Source organism: Lepidothrix coronata, unplaced genomic scaffold (assembly GCF_001604755.1).
Source record: "Lepidothrix coronata isolate B3197 unplaced genomic scaffold, Lepidothrix_coronata-1.0 Scaffold0, whole genome shotgun sequence".
Classification (NCBI taxonomy): domain Eukaryota; kingdom Metazoa; phylum Chordata; class Aves; order Passeriformes; family Pipridae; genus Lepidothrix; species Lepidothrix coronata.
The window spans coordinates 11,649,466-11,674,589 of NW_016690180.1; the positions used below are offsets into that span (position 1 = coordinate 11,649,466).

Sequence of the window (25,124 nt, forward strand, 5' to 3'; positions counted from 1 at the left end):
CCTGGGGAGCCTGTTCCAGTGTCCAACCACCCTCTGGGTGAGGAAACTTTTTCTAATATCCAACCTAAACCTCCTCTGACACAACTTCAGGCCATTCCCTCAGGTCCTGTCTTTAGTCACCACAGAGAAGAGATCAGTGCCTGCCCCTCCTCTTCCCCTCACGAGGAAGATGAAGACTGCAATGAGGTCTCCCCTCAGTCTCCTCTTCTCCAGGCTGAACAGACCAAGTGACCTCAGCAGCTCCTCATACGGCTTTATATGTTTCTGTACACCTCTTCTGAGACAGAGCTGGTAATCCATCCTGTTAAAGGCTTAAATACTTCTTTGATACTAAAACATTTTTCTTTATTCCATAAATATCTCGTGTCACTTATTCTAAACTGAAGTGGGATATACTGCCTAATGTGACAGTAAGCTACAAACTTGGAAGCAATGGGTGATGTCAAAGTGAGCTTTTTTCAAAGCAATTAATGTGACAAAACTTTCTGTAACACATTCCATAGGTCTATAAAAAGATCTGTCAGCATTGCAGATGCCTGTTGTAAGTTTTCCATTTCTACAGTTGGCTTTAACAGCTATAACGGGTAATTTTTTAAATATTCCAGGAACTTTAGCAGTACTGATCCCAGCAGAACAATGAATATGGTACTGTAGTACAAGCACTTCTCCGAGCATTTATCAGCTACCATTTATGTCTTGACCCAAATCCCCAGATGCACTGACTCTGCAGGGGCTGTGCCTTTAAGTTTACCTGAATGGGCATTATAGACAGACTAGGAACTTAGTGTCCTCTTAACCATGGCTTTTCTGAAGAAAACTTGTAGGACCTTCTTTTGAGAGGGTTTCATTAAGTCATTATGTGCAGTGGATGTTGGTTCAAAGTCTAAAAGTACCTCTTTGCCTCCCCCACCCTTTCTAACACCACAAAACCAGGCTAAGTAGCGCAGACAGGCAAAATGACCTCTTTGATGTTTCTTGGTGTGGGTTTTGTCTAGTCAGGAGAACGTACTTATATCTCAGACTTTTTAAAATAAAATCATTCTGGTAATTGTATTTACATGCTAATAAATTCATTGTGCACTTGCTTCATACTAAAGTAGAAGTATAATTTTAATTTGGTCTACCCTTTTAATTTTATCTTAGTATTTGCCAGAGGAATAAATGTGTCAATTCTTCATCAAGCAGAAATGCAACAGAAATAAAATTAAATGACATTTGAATGCACTGTACTTATCTTGTAGGATTCTACATAAAAAAAAAAAGGTGGATTGTATCACTGTCAGATTGCTTTCCTATGTAAGACATGAGGACAAGCTGAATCCAGGTAATATTTGTAAAAGACAAGACAAATGTTATTTCAAATGCATGCTGATATTTATTGAGACCTTGCAGAGTCATCATTAGATTTGATTCAATATAAAGGTCAGTGATAAAAAACAACAGCTACAGCAGCAACTCTTGCACTGTTGCTGTTGCTGCTTTGGAGTTCTTAGCAATGTTACAAAACTTTTATGAAAGCTGCAAAACTGTTGTCAAGGAAGAGAAAAAGATGGAGCACACAAATTGTGACATTGAACCAGAAGAAAAAAAAAAAAGAAATTGGGAACCTTTTAAAAATCAATCTTACACTTCAATCGGGGGGGAAAAAAGGTGTTAACATGTTTCAGTATGTGCTAAGCATGCTAAATAAAAGTAACTTTTACTTGTCAGCTATTAAAGGTTAGTAACTATTTGATTATAAAGGGGAATTTGAAGAGGAATTTACCAGTGACTTCGCATTGCAGATTTGTTAAATCTGAAATACTCCATTTTTCTGATCTATTTGACATACTATGTATACAAAATTTAAGGGTGCATTTTAATGTTATTTATGATATATCGTCTGTTTAGAATGTAAGACAGCAACTCAACTGGTGTTACTCTTTGACAGTCTAGGTATATTTCTGAATTGAAACTCATGAAGTTATTTTTTTTTTTTAAATTCTGTGATCTTGGCCTCTGTAGAAGACTGTATAATTTTGGTGGGTTTTTTGTTTCTTTTTTTTTTTTTTTTAATGACACCAACGTATATTGGAACATGCGTTGGAACGACATAATGGCTGTTAGTGACTTTCACATGAATGAATGTGAACCCAACAGACATGGCGTGTCATTTTATGGCAGTTAATCCAAAATTTATTCTATTTAGGTCACCAAGAGGTGGTAGCCTTCACTTGAGTCCCTCCAGACTTGTTCTCTGATACAGGTTGGCCAGATGTGTACCTGGCATTGATATGGATGTGGTGGGTGGTTGATAAATGTCTGGAGATGGACCCTCAGGACCTCTCAATGCTGTTGCTATTCTGTATGGTTGATTTGATAAAAACTGGAAAAGACAAAATGTGTGACAGTGATTGTTTGTTTGTTATAGTTCTTCTTTCCGTGTAGATTGTATGGAAAATCTAGCGTAAAGAGTTTTAGGCAGGATTTTTGTAGGTTAGTTTTCTAAAACTTAGATATCCAGTTTAAACCAATCATTTGGGCTTTCATCATTCATTATGAGAGAAAATATCTGCACAGACTCTACATTGAATCCTGAGAGGCTTCAGGATATAAGAACTGAATAGCTGGTTAAATATGCCCACCTCTCCCCGCAGAAAGTGGAGGAAACCGAGGTAACTAGTTTAGATTAGATCTGAAATTGAAGAATTAAAGTGAGATGTCCTGAATCCTTGTGCCTCTAAAATCTATCTGAAAGCAGGCATTAATTTTCCTATTTCTTCTAAGGTCTTGCGGAAATGTGTGTGAATGAAAAAAACGTAAAATATTCCTGCTGATTTTTATTGCCTCCTATTTGTATTAGGAAAGATGGTGAGAAAAAACACATCCCAATTTTGTTTGGACATTTGGCACCTTTGAAAAGATGATGTTTGGTTATTTCATGGAGATTCTATAAAATTTATAGCTAAATGGAGTTTCTAAAAAATTATTAAGTCTGAGGAGTATCTGAGGTAGGACTACATACTGGAAGATTTTGATTCATTATATTTTGCTTTGTGAAACATGCAACAGTTTTGATTTTAGATTTTCTGACCTGTGAGGATGAATAGTGATAGAAACCAGACTGAGATATGATGCGCTGTTTGTGATTTAATCTCCCATATGACTTTTGAAAGCAGATCAGTAATTTTCATTAGTAGAATTCTGGAAAAACATGTTAGAGAGTGGTTTCTCTGTTGGTCATATCAGTTCTTGATGTATGAAGAATTCCTTTGGTAGCTGAAACAGAAACATCACGGATGAAGCAATGGAAGGGCAGAGGAGCTGGCACAAATAATCCAGATGCAGTGGCTGTAAGAATAACGCAGCTGTGTGAATATGCTGCCAGTGTCTTACTAGATCACAGCACTCTTCCCCTGTTTCTGTGACTCCCAGTGACACTGTGCTATTGCACATTACCGGCTTTCATGCCATTGTGGAGGTCCTTGGAAAGGTGATTTAAAACACAGGAGGCAGTTGCCAGTTTTTAAACTGCTTCCCCATTCCCCAATTTTAACACTAGCAGTTTTGAGAAAAGTAGATGTATTTTATCTGCAATGGTGATGCTTCTTGCAGTTTTCTTGTTTCTAGGAATAAGATCTGGAGTATATGTTTGTACCAAGAAACTCTGAAGAATGTTTATGATGGTCTTAGTATTATTTGTGCACTTCAGAGGCTTCTTATTCTGACTGGAGACAACATATGCATGTCTTGGGTTATTCAAATAAATGAATGTCTGGGCTGGAATAATCTGTGCAGCAATGAAAAAGAGAAGGTTAAAAGCTAAATGAGATCATTCAGAAGATTTACAATCAGCTGTGAAAGATGTTTCCCTGCACTAAAGCTAATCAAGACAATGAATTTTCATGTTTATCTTGTACCACAGAGGAAATTGAATCAGACATCTCCTGGGGATTCCTTTATTATTTGGCATTCACATGCTGGCACCCACACTTCTTCAGCTGCTGGCAATGAGAGAACTTCCATGCACATACGGTAACTCAGCTTCTCACAAGAAAGTGAAGAAACAACATTTCTCAACAATCCCAAACATATGTTATCTAATGAAAAGAGATCCAGCACTTAGATAAGGAATGTGTTCATTCCCTAGCTGTTGGGTGGTCCAATTTTGTAAGCTGCACGGGACAGATACGTAAGCTGCACAGGACAGGATCTCTTGTGGGCTGTGTTTTGTTCTCACTGCTGGGAGTGAGGGAATGGCTGTTGCCTGACAAGCAGCTGGTTTGTGCTGCTGGGCTGTGGATGGAAAATGCTTGTGACTAGAGGCAAGAGGCAAAGGCTTCCCATTTGCAACAGCAGCTGCACTGGTCCCTGTGGCAAAGCATGGCTGGTGCAAAAACAGGAAGTGGCATTTTTGAACATGCTCCTTCCCTTCTACTTTGGGTAAGAGGAAGCAAGCCAGGACTGCCAGTTAGATCAAGCTGCACAAAGATTGTGTATTTGTAAATTAAGGAGAACTAAAACTTAGCCAGCAGCATTATTTTTTTTTTTTAAATGCAAGCCTGCTATTCTCTTGCTGGTTTGGATGGGGGGGGGCTTTTTTTTTGTTGTTTGTTTGTTTGTTTGTTTTGTTTTGTTGGTTTTTTTTTTTTTTTTTTTTTTTTTTGAGAGGGGCACAAAATAAAAAGTGCCCCCTTTAGTGCCTTGGGTAAAGAGAGAGACTACAAAATAATAATTCAGTTAAAACCATAAGGTACATATTCAGCTAGAGTTAAAGCTGGCTCAGGTCATCTGTTTTAGGAGATTAGTCTTGCTTGAGATTACCTTGCCCTGGTGCTAGCACATCGTGTTTTGGTAGCTAAGACTTATTCAGTCAATTCCTTTCTGGTATTTCAAGATTCATAAATTGTAAGCCAATCTTTGACTTTTCAGAATCTGTGCAAGGTTTAAACCAGTAAAAGAATATTATTCGCCAATTCCTGGCAAATGCATATGTCACAGAATAACTGTCCTGTTTTTATTAGATTCAAGGGATATAATCAAGACTTTCTTTTTTTTTCTGCAAAAAGAATGTAAGACAGTATTTGATTTAAGAAAATGTGTTCCAGATTGCTTAGAACTACGGTTTTCGTGGATCATTTAAGAACAGCTAAAAAAACCCACGAACAGCTAAAAAAACCCACGAGCTGCTACTTTATAAAAGATAGTTACTCAATACAAGCATTTTTTTTTTAAAGCAATGCCATTAGCTTTCTCTAAGTGAAAATGGAAAGCAGGCAGGGTTTCATTAGAATGAGCAAAGTTATTGACATTCCAGCTCTTTCTAAGCTGTGAAAACCAATTAAAGTTGCTATGGACTCATGGCATATAATGAAAAATAGTCAGCCCTCCCTGCTACCCCATGGAGCAGGTGTTCCCCAACCAGCTCTGACGGGGAGATAAGGAGGTCAGGTGGCACCTGCACCTAGAAATAAGGAGAGGAAAACCAGGACAGTATCCATATGGCTTCCTGGGGTTTGACCTGTGCTCTTTGTCCCTCCTGCAGTAACAAAGGTAATGGGAGGATTGGTTTGCTGACTTTGGTTTTTTATGAAAAGAAATGCAGTGGAATATAAGTTTCTGTCTGCTTGTTCCCTAGACATTGAAGGAGAAAGTGGGTAAGTAGGAGTTTGCTTTTCCAGGAGCTAAGGAAGAAAAAGAGACAGTTCCTAGTAAGGAGTTCTGGGGGTTTTTTTTGAGAAAAACTTTGGGAGATAGAGTTAAAAATAATAGTTAAAAGGATAGGGGAATCTTGAAGGTGTGGGCATATTTGTGATGTTGTAGTATGCTTCAGCATATTTGGATTTTTAATCCTGAACATGAGACATGTCCCATGAATGTTGCTGCCCTTTTATATAAATCAAGAGGGAATTCATGACTCCATGAGGAGAAGCTGAAGAGAAATCTAATTAAGTGTGTAGTGTGAGAAAAGAAGCTGTAGTTTATCTACAATAAAGGAGGTGTGATCTACTGGCTTGCGTTGAGGAATTTTCCATGGAAATAAAAGAGGAAGGAGGAGAGAGAGAAGACTTATAAAAAGCTTTCTTGGTAAAGTTCTTATCATTTTCCACTTGGGATGAGCTCACTCTGTAATGTTCTTCTTCTACAGGAATATATAGAGTGTCTTACAAAGGGAATATGCAAGGGCTAAGGAAGTGTTTTCCTGTGTTGTAGGTTTTATAAAGGGATTGCTGTTAGTAAAAAGTCATCAGCTGCATATCTAATACCTCTGTCACTGTCAGTGCTAGAGGTATTGCTCTAACTCAGAAAATGAGTATTTTTTTTTTTTTACTTACAACAGCTAGAGCACTAATACTGTAGTCAAATTTGAGTAGGCTTTCCTGTGGAGATGCTTTTTGCTAATGCACAAAATACTCTTCTTTAATGATTGGAAAAATCTATAAATTGCGAGGTATTGAACAATCTTCTCCTCCTCCCCTATATGTACACCCCATGCACACTAGTTTGCTGCTGGCATGTTGAGATGAACTTGGATGTCCCTATTCCTTCCAGCAAGAGTGGTTTGTGTGTAAGTGAATTTGGTTCTACAGTATGCTCACGCTGTCTTTGCATGTAGCAGGAGAGAAAACATTCTTTGGCAGGAGTAGGTGAGGGGACAGGAAGATTTGCTTGGTTTTTAAGTTAGTCGATGACCATTGAGTTTTACTGATGGGCTGATTATCCCCACGTGATTGTAGAAACAAAATGCTATGTCCTTCTCTCTGACCGCTCTCTCAGGGTTTTACTTTGTATTGAAACAGCATGTTTTAATTTGTATTGAAGTCTAGCTTTCCTCTGGGGCAGCCATGGTACAGCCCTTTCCTATGTGAGTGCTGTTCTTGTCCTGCTTGGTCAGCCATACATCTGACTGAAGTTTATATCTGGGTTCTGGATGAGTGAGCAGAGCTAGTGGTTTAAGTTTTGCAACAGGGAATTGGCAGCAGCTTCTTGAAGATTGGCCTCTGTTTTTGGGGAAGATGTTTCTCTGTGAGATAACTGTGAGCTTGGATGAAACAGTTGCTCAATTTTTATGCAGAGAAATCTCTTCAAATTAATCCTTGATGGCAGGAGAATTAGCGCCTTAGCAATGCCTGGAAGTTGTCTCTGCAAGTATAATTGAAACACTAACATGCATAGGAGTAGTTATGAATTTCAGGAGTTGTAAGCAGAACTTTCAGCTCCAGTAAATTGACCCTTAGTTGCTTATGTTGTCTGTGGATGCCCATTCCTTTCTCATGCCTCTTCTATACCTGCAAAATAGCTCTGTATGGAGTGGAGGAATACTTGTCTTTCAGATGTCTGATATGTATGCTTGCTGTAACAGGATGATTAATGTTATGAAGTGCATTGAAATTAGCCAGGTGCTGATGCAGAGAGGTACTGTCCCCAAATGTTCTGGATTTACCTGAGCTGAAACAATTTTCCACTGAGAGGTGAAGAGACACCATTCTTTAGATAACACCCTGTCTATAAGAGTTAGATTATGCTAAAGCTGCCTCACATTAAATTGTGTTTTGCTAAATTACTCATAAAACTAATATTTATCTCAACCTTTGTGCTCCTCTTTCCCTGAAGTTGCAAAGCACTGAAATGCTAGTTATGAAGGCTTCATATTGTATAAGCAGTACCATTCTTTTTAAAATAAAGGGTGAATCACAGTCAGTAAATCAGGAAATATAGTATTTGTGATCTTTAATTTCTTATGCTAAGGTATATAACTGTGCTGTGTAGTGATATTAATAGTAAAGGACTTTATCTGTGAATTTTCAGGGAAAATGTATGCTTTTGGAAGGTAATTAATACAAAAAGGTAATTGTGTATGATGAGGTCTCCCTGGTCCCAAGATTTTTTCAATAAAATCTTACTTGTATAACTTTTAAACTTTAGAACAAAGTAGAAAACTTTAGGCCTGCCTGAAGACACCTGCCAAAACTTTTTTTTTTTTTTTTTGAGCAGGCAAATGTGTGAGCATTACCTGGTGCGCACTAGGAGTACAAAAATCACTGGCTTAGCCAGAACCAAAAAAAAATTGAGTTACTTGGAATAATGCTATATGAAAAAGATATACATTATATTTGGGGGAATATTGATTAGACTGGTGATATTGATAGAATTGTTTTTGCAACACTTGGAGGCTGAAACTGCTTCTAAATTTTGATGTAAAGACCTATGATATAGAGAATCTTCTTTAATCATGGGAACTGACATGCTGTGTAGATGCTGTGCTGGTCATGCAGTGATAAATGTTCACTAGTTTTAATGTTTTCTCAAAATGCATTGATCAGTAATACTTCAAAGCATTCCTGAGACCTTCTAGTGAAGAAAATTGAAATAGGTCAGAGTGACATTGACCTTTGAAGAAAACTCAAACTGGATTTGAAGAGGAGCCTTAAGGCTCTTTTCCAGTCCATCAAGCTTGACCTTTCATCATAATCTGTTTTGTTTTGAGCACAGATTTTCACATATCTACATATTCATGCCAAACAAATGCTCCTGATTTCAGTTATTGAGTCAGGAACAAAACAGAATAGCAAACACGTTTTGGTAGCCAGCAAGAATTCTGCACAAGATGCAGTCACCTAACACATAATAAAATCTTATTTCAGTATAATGCCTGTTGGGTATCATAGAAATTATAAGTATCATACACATTGGGATAAGTAGTTTTAAAAATAGCTTCAGGAGTAGAATAAGCAGTTTTACTTCTTGTTATGGGGATGAACTATGAAAATTTGTTTCATTTCTGTTTCTGTAGGGCTGCATTTACAGGGCCAGATGGCAGTCAACGAATTGTGGTGTAGCTAGAGAGAAAATAGGCCCTCATCACAAACCGCTAGTCATGAAAGTTTAAGGACTGTATTAGTCTTGACATAAATGTGCATATAACCATAGTAACCATAGTGCTGATGGGTATAATTGTGCTGGCTCCAGTGTACTACCTTGTTTGCTAAACAGTGAATTAGCTAAGGGTGACACTATTCCTTGTCTTCAAAAAGTTGATTTGTGTTAGCTGGAGTAAAGGAGGTGTGCTTGCTCTTTTAGCAATTAAAACCTTGACTTTGTGCACCTGATGTTGTGCAAAGTTCAGTAATGGAAATTTTCTGATTTTTAAAGCTTTGCGTGTATTCTTAGAATTCTAGCTGGTAAGACAGTGTTTCTGAGTAGGTAAATGAATATTTATTGCAAATGTGAGAACTATGAGATTTAAATTGAGTGAAAGGAACATGTTACACATAGTGAACTGAATCAGCAATCTGTAGTTCATATTCAATTTCTTAGATTTTTTTTTACGGTAAACCACTGAAAGAAGTTTGCAATAAGGTTTGCAAGGTTTCAGGTGGTCCTCAACCTTGTGTGTTCTTTTGTGCCTCCGTACAAACTCTGTACATTTAATTCTTCAGATTTTGCAAATGCATCCAGATGTAAATGCTTCTGCCCTTGCTGTGACTCAGTGTGCCATGCCCTGTGCAGCAAATCCACAGTTGATAATAAAAAGACCTTGTTTTTCTTTCATTGTTAAGAGAAAATGGAATTGTGAACTTTTGATACAGGTCTATTGGGGTCTATTATCTGTGAATTTTCTGGGAAAATGTATGCTTTTGGAAGGTTCTAACTGTTTTGCCTTTCAACATAACTAAATTGTCATTCTGTGTTGTTCTAAAGAAGTAGTCCATGGAAGTCCTCTGAGAATTGGAACTACCAAAGCCTAAGCCTCAAGTTGTCTGCCAACTTAGCATCTGAGGGAGGAGAATGAGCAGAGAACAAGACTTTTAACTTTCTGTTGACTTTCTTGAAACCTGTGGGGACTTGAGTCTTCTGAGACTTCTGAGGTCTTCTTTGTCAAATTGAAATCCATTAGGGTTCTAAAAGCTTATGTTTTTTATCTTCTAAGACCTTCTAACAGATGTTGAGAGGAAAATTTTAAGCATATCAGCTTAGTTTTTCTTCCTCTTGGAAGATATGCTGATTTTAGTCAAAGATGCATTAAGAATGAAATAACCAGCTTCATGCTTTACATGATAGTCCACTAACTCTCTCTATAGGGAGAGAGGAATCTGAATCTTAAAGCCATAAAGCTAATACTGCCTGTCTCTGCTGGGAGTGGGAATCTCAGTGGCTGACACTGCTGTCTGAAAGGTGTGCTGGTGGGTTATTTTATTTAATGTCCTGAAGGCACTAGAAAATTAACAAAGGATATTCCTGTCTTTAGGGAAACCTATGACATTAAATGAGGCTACTTTTGAGCTGAAGGATTGCTGTATTTGATTTGCTTTTGGGATTTAGACTAAAGACAGATGAGTACCAAAGCATAAACAGTTTGTCAGTTGTGAACTGACACCTCTGTGGGAAATTAGAAAGAGGGACAGACTTGACAGAACAGCTCTTGTATGCTCTGTCCTACCAGGGCCTCCAAATAAATGGAGATCTCTGTAGGTAGGATTTGAATGGTTCTAGAGCCTAATAACTTTATTTTGTTAATCTGAATTTGAGCTGAAGTAGTAGTAGTAGTCCTTCCTGACCTTGCACAGGATTTATGGTCCTGGCTGGCTGGCACTGTAGTGGGGCTGCATTGTCCAGGACATCAGTGGTAGGAGGCCAGTAATAGCCCAGTTTTGTTACAAGCCAACTTGAACTACTTGAGCAGGTTTTGGAAGCCATGCTGAACTCTGTTTCTTATTCTGGTTTCTGTTTCTAGTTCAAAGCTACCTACTATACTGACTGCAGATTATTAATTCAGGGTATGCCTGTGTTATTTTGTCTGCCTCTGTTTGAAAAATGATGTGTCTTGCACATGGCTTATATGCCCATCAAATCTGAGGTTAATATAGCCACCTACAGAGCTGAGGAGGAGGAAGGAAATAAAAAGAAATGAGAAACTTGTACTTTACATACTTTGAAGTAGCACAATTGTTCAGGGGTATCCTATATTTGATAGGATATCAAACAAGAGGTCACCTATGTTGAATTGTTTGTAGGTAAGTCTTTCTATACCCAAGGTATAAGGAAGGAATCTATAGATGTAGTCATATGAAAAACTTCATAGCTGTGGAAATAAATACAGATTCTGTGAAAAAGAATGTGCTTGAGATAAAAATGGTCATGTGCTTATTTAACCGAGAATATGAAAATCAATCCAATTTATTGGACAAGAAAGCACATCAAACTGGAAATTTTAGCTGGAGATCAGGAGGAAAAAGTTCTTAAGCTCTGTTGCATAATTCATAATTTCACTAACTTATTTTTGTTCAAGAAATAAGAAGCTAGATGAATTACTGCATATACTACTACACTGGCTTTTCAAAAAGAGACAAGCTCTATATAAAGATAATATAGCAGAAAATTGAAATGCAACTGCAGAAAAGGAGAGCTATATTAATCCTTTTTGTTGCAAGCAAACACTTGTATAAACTGAAATGCTTGTTAATTAGCATTTCAGTCCTCTTCATGGAAAGCTATCACATTATAATTAAACTGGTGAGAAGTACTCATACTCTTATTTGCAGTCAAATGCATATTTTTGACTTGTATTTGTGCAACTAGAAGTTGTAGTATCACTGTAGTCCAGCATAGTCAGAAAGTTATCTTTTTAAAGCAATAGTATAATACAATAGCTGTGTGGAAAAAAATATGTAGCTTATGAGCAAATAATTATGAAAGAAAGTAATCTGAGAACTAATTGGTATCACAACTAAATTTGTAATATGCTTATAAGCAGATGAAGAAACAGTTGACAGGCTAATCTCTTGTCCCTGCCAATGTACAACTAAAGTTACAGTAAAACTTCGATATTAGTCTTTCATCTTGCAATAAAAAATAACCTTGCAGACCTTAAACAAGAGATGTGGAAAAAATACAATATTTGTTCTGCTTACACTTTTTTGTTATAGCAGCATTTGAATAATATGCAAGTCTAATCTTTAGCTTGTGTGAGGCAGCACTTGCCTTCTGTATTTAAAATGGCCTCCAAGTGACTAAATTTCTTCCTGATATTTTCTGTGGTTTTTGAAAAGGTACAGGAATTAGCATTCTAAGCTCATGGTGCTCTTATTCTAGAGGATGAAGCCATTTCTGGACTAACTTCAGGACCTACTGACTCAGACCCAGGAAAGGCATTTAAAGAGATTTGGGATTGCTGGTTTTGTTTTGTCTGTTTTTTGTAGCAAATTCTCCTTGTTGTAGACCTATGAAGAGCTATGTTGCTCTCTCTGTCTCTTAAACTTTTATTTTCTTACTGAATTTGTGGTCAACTCTAACCTCAGAAGCTATTTTTCACAGATTGTGTTATCTGCTGATATGAATATATTCAAAACTGAATTGTGAGGAGAGCTGACTGAAGGCTTAACACCACAAAAGAAAGAAAGAACTAGAGTTCTGTAGTATTACTGAATAAGGAATGTATGACTAGAGATCATGAGCCTGAACCCTCATTTGTTTGCACCTGGTAGTCTTTTAATTAGAAGTTTAAAATGGGTATTTGGCATTGTTGCCTTGATTTGGTAAGTTTGCATCTATGTGGACAGGCAATAGAGGTTACATGTGTTCATGTAAAGTGATTTACACAGTATGTGAGTAAATCTAAACCAATTATTATCATGACAATAATGATGTTTCTCTAGTCAAAACAGAATGGCAACATATCCCTCACAATTTCTGCTAAGTTCCTCTTAATAGCTAATATCTCCTTTTGCTGTAGGTTTCCTGCTCTGGTGAATTTATTTAATTCTATGTCTGTGCAGTTCCTAACAAGGCTGTGTCCTGAATCATGGTAAAGACTAATAAAATTAGGTAGCAATGACTAGCTGCTTTAGAATGAGGCATTAGTTCTCTCTGCGTGTGCTGTACCCGTGACAATGTGCAATATTTTTCCAAGCACTTATTTCTGACTTGCTTGTGATGAGCTCATGACCTAATTTTAGATATGGTTAGCTCTTGTAACATTATATCTTTAGTATAACTGTAGCTGCTATTATTTGTGTAAATGACAGTTTTTAAGGAAATTTCCTTGCTGCTGGATACACTGCATTCTTTGGAGGTCATGGTCTTCACGAGTGCAGGAGAAAGCCATGCAAGTGTGTGCCTGTATGGAAAAGCAAGAGGCTTCTCAAAGGTTCTCCCAGATTGTGTAGCTGCATTTGCTTTGAATAAATTAGGTAGTAAGAAAAAAATTCCAGTTAATTAAATAAGAGCAGACTTGGAGGCCTTTCTTTAAGTGGTTGGAATATTCAGACTTTTTTAAAAAATGGTTGGAATATGCGAGTAGGAGTGTGGTGTGGCAACCCAGGAGCAAATGACAGTGGAAACATCCACTAAGAAAAGCATAGTGTGCTGGTTTTGTCTGGTGTATAGTTAATTTTCTTCTCAGTGGCTGGTATGAGGCTATGTTTTGGATTTGTGCTGGAAACGGTGTTGATAACAAAGGGATGAGGAAAGCTTTTGTTACTGCTGAGCAGTGCAAGGCCTTCTCTGCTTCTGACCCCACCCCACCAGGGGAGAGGCTGTGAGTGCTCAAGAAGCTGGGATGGGACATAGGTGACCCTAACTGATCAAAGTGATTTACCATATCACATGACATCATGCTCAGCATATAAAGTGGGAAGAAGGAGGAAGCGCGGGATGTTCAGAGTGATGGAGTACATCTTCCCAAGTCACCATTATGTGTGATGGAATTCTGCTTTCCTGGAGATGACTGAACACCTGCCTGCCCATGGGAAGTGGTGAATGAATTCCTTGATTTGCTTTGCTTGTACATGGGCCTGTTATGTTACCTGGTAAACTGTCTTTATCTCAACCCATGAGTTTTCTTACTTCTACCCTTCCAATTTATTTCCCCATCCCACTGTGTGGGGCTTGGTTGCCATCTGGGGTTAAAACATGATATACAGGGAAATTATCAAACGTTGGTCACTGTATGCCCTATTTGGGGTATTCCTGGGATCTCAAAATGGGATTTTTTTTTTCTTATGGAAGTGTAATGGGTGCCTACAAGCAAACTGAGTTTACAGAAAATATAAATAGCAAAGCTCCCTTTTGAATGTATGTCTTCATGCACCTGTGACTAATAACAAGTGGTGATGTGATGGAAACTTCCCATTAGAATTGGGCAAGAAGAACACCACTGCTTTTCAGAAATGTGTGAGCAAATTCCCATTGTTAAAGGTTTTTAACTTAATTATATCATGGCTGGGTTATCTCCAAAGGTAGTTGCAAATATGACTTGACATGGAGGCAGAAGAAAGGACAGACCCTAGCTGCATGAAAGTCAAGGAAGAGGCAAATGGATGAAAGGATTTTTAGAAGCAATAAAAATTGAATTACCCAAAAGCACTAGGCTTGCCTCTTCCTATTAGGCATTTTAATGTAGAAAATGCATCACTGCTCTGCTTGAGTCAGTGTAAAATGCTTATAGACTCAACTTTTAGTATAGTGAAGGAGTATTATTGTAACAATTTAAGCAGGAGGAAACTTGCCTGTTTGCAGTTGTCTTTCAGATATACTACTTAAAGTCTTTGTAAATGCATGAGTAAGGTGTGTTAGTGGTGATGTGATACAGTCTGCTCTTTCTCCTGATGTGCTCTCTCCTGTATCTGTAGAAATGTTGGGCTTTCACTTTTCTAATTTTTGTTTAAAAAAAAAGGCGAAAACAGCAAAGCAAAAGTCTAAAAAAGGTTTTGTGCCCACTACCTTACCTTTTGTAAGTAGTTTCTTCCCTGGAACTGCTGGAGCTGGAGAGAGAGGTAGAAGGCATATGCTATAGCAGAGAAGTCTTGAAGCTTGTATCCCATAATTTTTTTTTGAGTTGCCCTTTTTTAAAGGTGTAAAAATCCATGGAGGTTTTTCCACTCTGCATTCTAGCAAAAAGGCAAAACAGGTGAGAGAGGCCACCTGTGAAACAGCAGCTGCTGGCCAGCTGTGTCTCCTAGTTGGTGTGTAGGTGCTAAGGTGGGGTGTGCATAGGTGATGGTAACTGTAGTCCCTGCTCTCTTCCTTCTACCTATCTTCCTTTCCTGTGGGGTCAATGAAATTAGAGGACTTCCAGAGGGGTTGGGATTATTGCTATAAGACTGGGAGCAAAGACAAAAAATCCCTTTGCTTATGCTGAACTGGGGGAGGCCAGGCCTAAGAACTCTTTGGTTCTGTAGCTATCTTCTGCTGCTCCTGAATTTAATTTATTGTTATGTGTGTTCATGAGCTTTTTTCATCTATACCGAACTGATTTTTCAGGGAACTTTATGCTTAGATAGTGTCATTTCTTGACTGGCTATGTTTAAAGAGGATAAAAAAATATTGAAACTAATCAGAAAGAAATCCAGGTGTTTAGGACTTAAGGAATAAAACCATGCAGGCTGTGGGTCCTCTTAATGACCTTACAACTGTCCTGTCCTGGAGGTAAAAAGACATTATATTGAAATGTTAGAGATGTAACATCAGCTTAATTGAAATGTGAATGAAGACATCAATGGAGAATTTTAAATGTTTTGAATTGTAATCTGTCATTGCAATAGACTTGCTGTGAGGTGTAGTGATGCTGATATCAAAACACGTATAGCAGACTCCTCATGAGGCACATATGAAAGACCAGGTTTGACCAATGGGAAGCATGTTTGTCTGAGAACCTAATTGGTATCTGAGCTTTTAAAGTGTGACAGGATTACAAGTCTAGACTGCATGCTGAATCTTAAACTGATAACCTTAGGTTATATGTAAATAACCCCCCCCAAAAAAACCCTTGTTGCTCTTTCAGTTGGTTTTATTTGGGTGCATATCATATAGGATCACATTTTTACCAAATTTAATCGTTTTGTAGCAATGAGATACTACTTATTGAGACATCTGGCATTTTCATATCACGGATTTCCTAGCTACTTAATGGATATGCAGGCAGATATATGTGTGTATTTAGTAGTGCCTTTACAACCCGAATTCTCTTTTATTTTGTGCTTATTTCTGATCTCTCCTTCAGCCTTTCTCTAGTAGTGTAATTATTGCTTTTAAGGATAATATTCCTTCTTAATACTGTTTTTCAAGGAAATCAGAATCAGGCTTTGAGAACTCTATTTTTCTGCATGGGTAATCTTTTTCAAAGGGGTTTATGCAAATATGAAAACTTAATAGAATCTGTTAATTTAGAAATTTAACTGACAGTTTATTACTGATACTGAGAAAGAATATGCATGTCACTTTCACAGATCCTTTTCCAGCCAGGGAAGGAACTAGGTCACCAAAGTTTTATCAGAGGAGTGGCTTTATTTATGGCTGTAGGATGAAGTTTAGTGTTTTTACCTCAAAAGATACTATGTAGTTCTGAAACACTTGTTATAGGTGTTCAAATTCTTAATAATATTGAGTTAGAAAATTGTCTCAGAAGAAATATAGAGGAATTTATATCAAAGAACTGAGATTTAACAGTGAAACAACTCAATCCACAATTTCAAGTTCATTTAAAGCAGCAGCCCATTTGATTTGCATGTTCCCTGTTCTCTGCAGAATTTTATCCTTGGAGTCCATTAGGGACCCCCTCACCCCCCCGACCTTTATAGGTTGGATGAGTAACCTTTTCCTTTTGTTAATTCCTTTGTTAATTTGTGGCTGCCATCAAAGTGTAGGTTTAGTCAAAGCAGTATTTTAGAAAGCAAATACAGAGCAAAATGCTAGTAGCAATTGTATTGCAAAGCAAGGAGTCATCCCTGCAAAGCAGATTCTCTATTAATGAGGGAAAGAAACAATGTTTCCTGCATGGGAAGAGGTGACATTTGGTTGCATGAATGCACTCTAGGGTTCCTGATCACACTTCCTACTTTCTCAATAATTTAAAATCAGGCCATGAATAATGGTGCTGTATTTATTAACTCTATTTAGATTGGTAAACAAGAGATTGCCTGAAGTTGAGGGAAATCCTTCATGTTTATCAAAAGCCATGCAAGACCAGTTCAAATGTAAGCATATATATGTCTTCACTGTGAGTATCTGGACTGACATGTTAAGCTTCAAAATCCTTTCAATGTGCTGTGATGGCAAAAACTTATCTATACTTGCTATGTTAGTAGCTGTTTTTTCCTTGAGACCTAGTCTGTAATCACTACCTATCACTAGGTTAGTAGATTTTTTTTTTTTTGGATGTGGGGTTGTTTTTATTGAATCTATAAAACTCTAAATGCTCCAGGGCTTGTTTCTCTGATAATCTTGCAGTTCTTAGTAAAGAAAGAGACCCTTGGTCAAGGAGTGAAAGGGTAACAGTTGAGGTGTAACTAACCTTGAATACTGGAATTCATTCCAGTCTTGTGTAAATTTGCATTCTTTGAATGTTGACATGCTACTTCCTCATTCCATGATTACCAGCTGTGACTGGAAGGTTCTTCTATTGTTTTTCATGTCCCCTAGGTATCAAACTGAGGAAACTAGATGGCCTAAAAGAAAAAGCTTAAACTAAGAATGTCACCCCCATCTCTCTGACCATGTTGCAGACTTGGATAATTTTAGCTTCACATCAGGCTCTCTTATAAGAGGAAATAGGTACATAAGTGATACTGCAGGATCACTCTCATTCCCCAAGTCTTTTACATTCATGTGACTCTTCTTCATACTATTAGCAAGGAATTCCTGTAAATTTTATCTTTGCCACTGGCAGCAGCCTTAAGGCATAGCCTTAAGAACACCTGTGAAGAGAGACTATCAAGTTTCAGGCATTGTTTCCCTGCCTATTTCTCCTAGAGCTCTGACATTCTGGATGTGCCCCTTGGCATGTAAGTTTTCCCTGTGTTGGAGCTACTCTGTAAGAGTAGAAGCTGACTTGAGAAAGAAAGGAGTGAGTGGATTTATTTTATTTAATTAACTCAGAATTGTTGACTTCTGTTTTATTTGTAACTCTATGAATGATGACATCAACACAAAGATATCTGGATTGAATGTGTCCTGTTTTCAGTAGATGCAAGTCTTAAATGTAGGCCAAGTAAAGCTTAATTTATAGATTCAAAACCAATAAATTATTTGAGATGTGCTGGTACTTTACTGCAATCACTGAGATTCAGGATTTCTTCGCGTCCAGGAGCTGAGTGCACGTTCATTTCTTTATCTGTTTTTGGGTTTAAAATGTTTGCCACAGAATCTGCTGATTGTGGAGGCTAGAATGATCAAAGCTGAGATTTGAAAGGAATTAATGACCTTTGTTTCAAAGAGGATAAAGAGTTTTTGATGATAGTTTGTTGGAAAGTTGCTTCCAAGCACTTTGCAACTCAAAGTGGCATTTGAAAGTCAACTGCCCATACAGAAGTGCTAAACGGGGTTCTTCCAGGCAAAATTGCACAGCTGACTAATCTACCCTTAAGAGAGATGTGTTATGTCCAGCGCGCTTGAAGCTACTGAGACTCACACTATAAATAATGTAGTGAACAATGTCCTGGAGCTTGATGATCATTGCTACATGAAAACAGTTGGTTTTAATAGTAAAAGGTAATCTTAAGGGTTTATGTGCTCTCAAGAAGCTCAAACTAGTGGTGTGGAACGGGATCTTGTAGTAAAAATTTGTACCAAGTCAGAAATTAAAAGTTAGAGTATATCTTATCAGAATGTTTTGTGTATAATAATCATAAGATTTCTGCATCAAATTATTTATTGTGAACTTTTGGGAGTGTGGAAGATTTGTTAAAAGGGACCTGGATAGGTCATCTAGTCTGAGCTCATGCTCAGTGCAGGACTATGGTCAGCGTTGGGTCAGCTCAGTTGTGGTTTTGTCTGGCTGAATCCTGAGAGCCTTCAGTACTGGAAATTCCATGGCAATCCAGATTAACCTGTTCCAGGGCTACATTAATGCTAATCAAGAGGCTGTATCTAATGTTCAGACTGAACCTTCAGAAGTGATAACTGGTCCAAGTGACTTATGTGAGTGGCATCCAGTGAACTGTTTGCTCACAAAATACATTAATAAAATCGTGGAATGGTTTGGGTTGGAAGAGACCTTAAAGATCATCTAGTTCCAACCCACTTGTGATGTGCAGGAACACCCTCCACTAGACGAGATTGCTCAAGGCCTTGAACACTTCCAAGAATGGGGAATCCTCAACTTCTCTTAGCTAGACTTGTAAAGATGTATGTTAGAATTGAAAGATGCTTCCAAATGCTTGTTTCAGAAGCTCAAACCAAGTGTGAATATAGTTATGGAACAGCCTCTTGCCTTAGATAGAAAATGTTTTCTAATAAACAAATATTATGATTTGAGAAGGTATATATTAAATTTGCTATTCTTTGAAGTTACAGTAATAAAAAGTGAACTTTTCCTGTCATCATGTAAACATTGCTTAACTTTTGGATTTTGTATTATCAATCTCAGTTTAGTTGTTTTGAGCTAATTTGTAGAAGGTCATTGGGTAAGATATCACAGGAGCTTGATCAAAGGAGCCTGTAAGGAAGTGTAATGTAGTATGACTGTCAGTCGTGATGACAAACATGCTGTTTATGGACAGTATCATAATCACTGTAGATTTGATTATACTTATAGAGTACCAAATATTATATTTTAATATAATTCCTTCTTCTCTTACCACTTATGGATCACTACATATGGTATCTTAAAACTCCTGGAGTATGGCCACTGTTCTGCTTTTGAATGGTTCACTTCTGAAGGCCTCGTGATGTTTCTACTGTTTTATCACTAGGAAAAATCATTTATTGTTAAGCTACAACTCCATGTTTGCTATATCATGCATAATAATAAAAATACCATAATAAATACTGTAACTATTGGTAAGAATAGAACTATAGCCATGCTTGGTCCTTGCAGCTTTCCTAAAAAGAAGCATGTTTCAGCTTAAACCTAGTGCAAGATTTTTGTGTTGGTTTATCAGAAGAAACACAGCGGTTGGAGCTGCTGTTCTTTTTACAAATACCTGTAATGTGTTCTGTCTTTTCTAGATGCTAACATTTAGGCTATATCTACATAACATGAGGCACTGTCCCTGTAGAACTTTGAATGAGGGTGCTTAGACAACCAAATGGTTAGAGATGCATCATAGCAGATAGTGCTTGGGATTAATATTCCTGTTGAGAACCAGAAGGTATATTCAGAGGAGTGCTGTGCTGATTTCAGTTTCTTGTTCTGCAGATAAGCTCTAAACTCCTCTTTCTCCTAAATAACATGTAAAATGTATTTCTTTTCCACATCAACCATGAATCTACATATTTTTCTAAAAATTTCCCTGGATCTTTCAATGAGAATCTGATCCAACAAAAGAATGCTTAAGTAGGAGTCCAGCTTAGCCCAGGAGATCACCAAGTTTAAAAGCTGCTTTTGTGTCACTTTTAAATAAGAGAAAAATTGGCAAATTTTCGTATTTTTTTTCCTGCTGTGAATAAGGCCCTCTGGGTGTAGTTTTTTTTTTTTTTTGTTTGAGTGGAGTGTTGTTCTGTTCTTTTTCATAAAAGCAGTGGGAGTGTATGGGCCAGGAATGTTCTTTCTACTGATGAGGGAATCCTTACTGGCTTTATTTTGCACAAGTGATAAATTATTTGATATTATGAGATGCAATAGTGAGTAAACCTTTACTTGTACTTGCACTAAATACAGTAGCTGGATCAGCTGTATGTGCAGATGGGGCTGCCAAAGGTTACTTCTCTCTGCCATGCCCAGACGTTTATGCATTTAAAATACTGAAATGTATTTTTAATAAAACAAATCCTAGTGAAGTTATAAAACCATTATGTATTACTTTCAAGATGATATGTTATTGTTAGTAGTGTTCTGGAAATGGTGTTGGTAGCAATATGAAAATTAAGATAAAACAGACCTTTCTGATGGGTGCAAAAAATGCTCTTATTAAAATTTAATTTTTAAAAGCAAATACATTCTTATAACTGCTGACTTTGCTTGAGCTAAATCATATTAACACAGATGTTCTGTGTTCATGTAAAACTCCTTCTTAATGCAGTGTTAGGACTGAAAATGAACTTTGGACAATCTAGTGCTAAGATGAAAGACACATCTACTCCTCACAGTATGCTTCTCCATAACTTTAGAAATTCACAAACAATAACATGTTCTTGCAATTATAACTAATTCAATGTTATCTTTCAAACTTGATTTAACTTACATTTAATGGAAGTCACAAAATGAATATTTATCACTTTCAAGGAAAAGAGCCTTCAACTGGAGTGTTGTGTAGGAAAATGTGTACTCTAAAACCAAATTGTGTTATTAGTAATGAAGTAGACTCCACTGTAAAGTCTTTCATGCATCACATGAGCACGGATGCTTTGATTTATTTGGTTTTATTGGTAATCAAAGAGCACAGTTGAGGTTTGTTTTGCTTGTAATAAAACCCTTTGGATGTGTTCATTCAAGGCTTCTCTTTATTCTTTGAGTCTTAGACTTTGATATTCAGACACACTTTTAATATCCTGAATGTTCCTGTCTGGAGCCTGGCAGCTGTGGTTCAACCCATGTGAGCCTTGGCTGCTGGACAGGCTTTGTCCAACGGCAAGCTGGAGAAGTGTAATGTACTGTGGGTAGCTGGAAACATTTCTTTTGACTTTACAATCCAAATTTACATGTCTTGACAGCTTAATATTTGTTAGCCAGCAGATTGCTGCTTCTCAAAATGCAAGCAAATATTTTGGATGGGTAAACAGCAGTATGTTCGGTGTAAGACCACTGTACCCTGAAAATTTGTTTAAGTTTTTAGGTATGTATTGAAGCAGACTTCAGCATAGTGGCAATGAGGGTAGCACTGAGTAGAAGGAGTTCATTGCTTCACGTGCTCACTTGATAGAAAATTGGGACTTAGTGAAGCTGCTGCATTGATTTAGAGCATTTGATTCTTGCCTATGTCTTTCACTTAAATATCTGTAAAAAACAGATCCATGTTTGTTTGCAGCACTTTCCTCTGTAAAAAGACATGCTTTTCTTCTCCCTGTGTTTTTAGGCTTGCTTGCATGGAAGGTTTCATTTTAAAAAAAATAAATGTTGAAACCAGACAAAGACTATTGTAAGATGCAGGTTGGTTTAGAACTTTATACTGTGGAAATAAAGAAGCGAGGGAACAGTTTCAAAGTCTGAACCTGAATATAGACTGAAATTAATAGTTCCTTTTTATGGTCTAATGATTTCTGTGTAATCAAATTTGGAGATGCTCAAAATAACCCCCCTAAGATTAGGTTCTGTATCATCAGGGTTATACTTACATAATTATTATTCTGTAAGGAAAAAGCATTCACTTCAAAATGAGAATGAGTTAATGTATTACTGAAGCTTCCTGAAGTGCATGTCTTACTCAGTTACGGTAAATTCATTTTATGTTTGAACATTTAATCCATCTAAATAACTTTTGATAGTGTTCCAGAAGTTAGCAAGAAATCAAAAGAATATTTTTTTTGTTTGCTTTGAGCTGATTTGCAATAAGTGATATTAAAAAGAAAGGGAAGAAATATAAGTTTGTGTAACTTTTGCTGATTGCCACCATTACTGTGATAACTTTCATAGGTGATCAAAGTGATCTACTTCTGCAAATTCAGAATAAGATTTCACTTGTGTAAACTAAAAAACATTTCTCAAAGGACCTTTGGTTGTCAGCCCTACCAGAAGGAAAAGAAGAGATGCAAATCTGGAAGAGAAGTGTGGTATATTGATGGGCTGGAAAGTAGTGAAATCTTTTGTTTAAAAGAAAAAAAAAGCACACAACAACCTGTGTAAATATTCCTGAGTAATAAATTAACTGGAAGAAATCTGGGTGATTTCTTGGAGTTACTTCTTGCTACAGCAATCATACTTTTGTGTTGTACTGTGCCAATTGAGGTTTTTAGTCTCAACATGGGCAGAAATTAATGATAAAATGTTCTCTTTCTTCTTTTTGTTTTCAGAGATTAGAAAATGAAGATTAAACACCTTTATGCTTTGGAACTCCTCATGACCTTGTTGTGTCCCTGTTCTAGTAAAACATACAAACACAGCCTTGAGAGAAAAAGCGATATATATGTTGCTAAGAAATGCACAGGAAAACCACAGGGTGCCAAGTTTGAATGCTCCAATTCTAATTAAGACACTCGTGAAAATCCGGAAACAGCTAAAGATTGTGTCTTTCCATCATTGCCCTTAAATAGAGGCTATTTTTGGGTGTTGTAATCAAGTCATCAAATCTATGTATCTAGAAGAGGGCTGAAATTTGTGCTGTGAAAGTACAAATTCTCAAGAATTACGGTTCTTTGAAGATGCAGTTCTCTACATAGCGTCAGGAGGATCTTTCCAGTCTTTAGAGAACATTGTGGTTGCAAACATTTACATAATTCTTCTTTTTTAAATTTTGTATTATCCTAGAAGAGGAGGTCACAAAGATGAGAGGACAAGGAGCATCTCTCTTATGAGGAAAGGCTGAGAGAATTGGGCCTATTTAGCCTCAAGAAGAGACAACTGAGAGGGGACCTCACCAATGTCTATGAGTATCAGAAAGCAGGGTGGCAAGAGGATGAAGCCAGGCTCTACTCTGTGGTGCCAAGGAATAAGACAAGAGGCAATGGGCAGAAATGGATGCACAGGAAGTTCCACCTGAATATGAGGAAGAACTTTTATGCTGTGTGGGTTACTGCACTGAACAGGTTGCTCAGAGAGGTTGTGGAGTCTCCTTCTCTGGTGACATTCAAGAACCATCTGGATGCAATCCTGTGCCATGTGTTCCAGGATGACCCTGACTGAGCAGGGAGGTTGGACCAGTTTCCAAGGTTCATTCCAACCTTACCCATTCTGTGATTTTGTGAAGAGGAAAGTGAAAACAAAACCAGAAGTAGAACTCCTGTCTTAGATGTGTGTGGTTTTTTTGACGCTTTTTTCCACTTTTGTCTAACTCAGAAGGATGCATCTGCTCAGAGGACTAAACAGGGAAGATTTTAATACCTTTTTTGTAGATAGACTATCAGTTAAGGACCACTTTAGCACAGATGGCTTAATTGTATAAAGGAGCAAAGTGAGCATTCTTAAAATATTTGCCTCTTTTAACATGTTTTGGCTACGACAGTTGTGCAAAGGCTCCTTGGAAAAGGGTAGGTCAATGAATCACCCTGAAATTCCAAATTTAAATTTTGCTAATTCTGTTTGTTATAACTGGCTCATGCTGCTTTTCTGGGCATACACGGGTTATTCTTTTCAGCGTGAGAAGTGATTAGTATTCTGAACTACAACAGCATCTCATTAAAATCATTAGTTATCTTTGAATCTACTGGCAATGCCTTAACAAGTTATGTCTTGCCAACTGTGACTCCGTTTTTGTTATACTGCAGAAAGTTTTGGGCTGGGCAGTTTTTGTTCCTTGTTCAACTCAAGAGAACTGAAGTATTGTAAGATTGCAGGAAAAGTGCTGTAAGAAGTTTGAGCCAATGAAATATTTTCAGCATCTGCATTTCTCTCAACTGTTTCTGATGTGCAGCTGCAGGTTGGGATGCATAGAGTACTAGCTGTTGGGTTTCTGGAGTGCAGGTGTTCATCCACTGCTCCCAACTGTGTGCTTGAGGACCTGTTTCTAATGCCACCTCTTCTAGGGATCATACTTTTGCAGCTTTGCTTAACTGTGGAGAAAATTCTAGTGTAACTAATTGATTTTTTTTCTGGCTGCCAAAATTATTTGTTGTACAAACTATCTCACCATTTGCATAATAACTTTACCATTAGGTATCAGGAAATGAGTAGGTAGATGTTATGTACTTCGGATCTTATATTTTTAAAAGGGATGATGGTTGCAAATGCTGAGGAATTGCCAGCATCTATCTTGTGAAAAGAAAACATGAGTTAAAATAACCAGCACCACCTACAACACATTTTTAAGTTGTTATTTAAAAGCTGTAGGCTACTTATTTCAACATCAATAAGATTATAAAGAAAGACTAAATGAAAGCTAACTTGTAAAGAAAGCAAGCCCTAAAGTCTGATTTCAGAGTGTGATAATGTCTCACATGTGCTGCTCTTTGAAGGAATGTGAAAAAGGTGCTGTACACTTTCAGGAATGTCTAACTCAAAAATTAGAATTCAAGAAGCTGTAGCCTCTTCTTAATTAGATTGCAGCTGTTTGATTTCTTTATGTGCCAAAATGGTCCTTTGATTTACCTGTCAGTTACAGAATCATAGAACAATTTGA

General features: G+C 37.3%; 1 long non-coding RNA gene across 1 annotated transcript; it reads left to right on the forward strand.

The window, feature by feature from the left end:
- The first annotated feature begins 604 nt into the window (after nt 1–604).
- LOC108493129 lies at nt 605–22,929 on the forward strand. Its single transcript, XR_001873374.1, has 3 exons — nt 605–645; nt 1,242–1,324; nt 22,864–22,929. It is a non-coding gene; the product is annotated as an uncharacterized LOC108493129 (long non-coding RNA).
- Nucleotides 22,930–25,124: the final 2,195 nt, after the last annotated feature.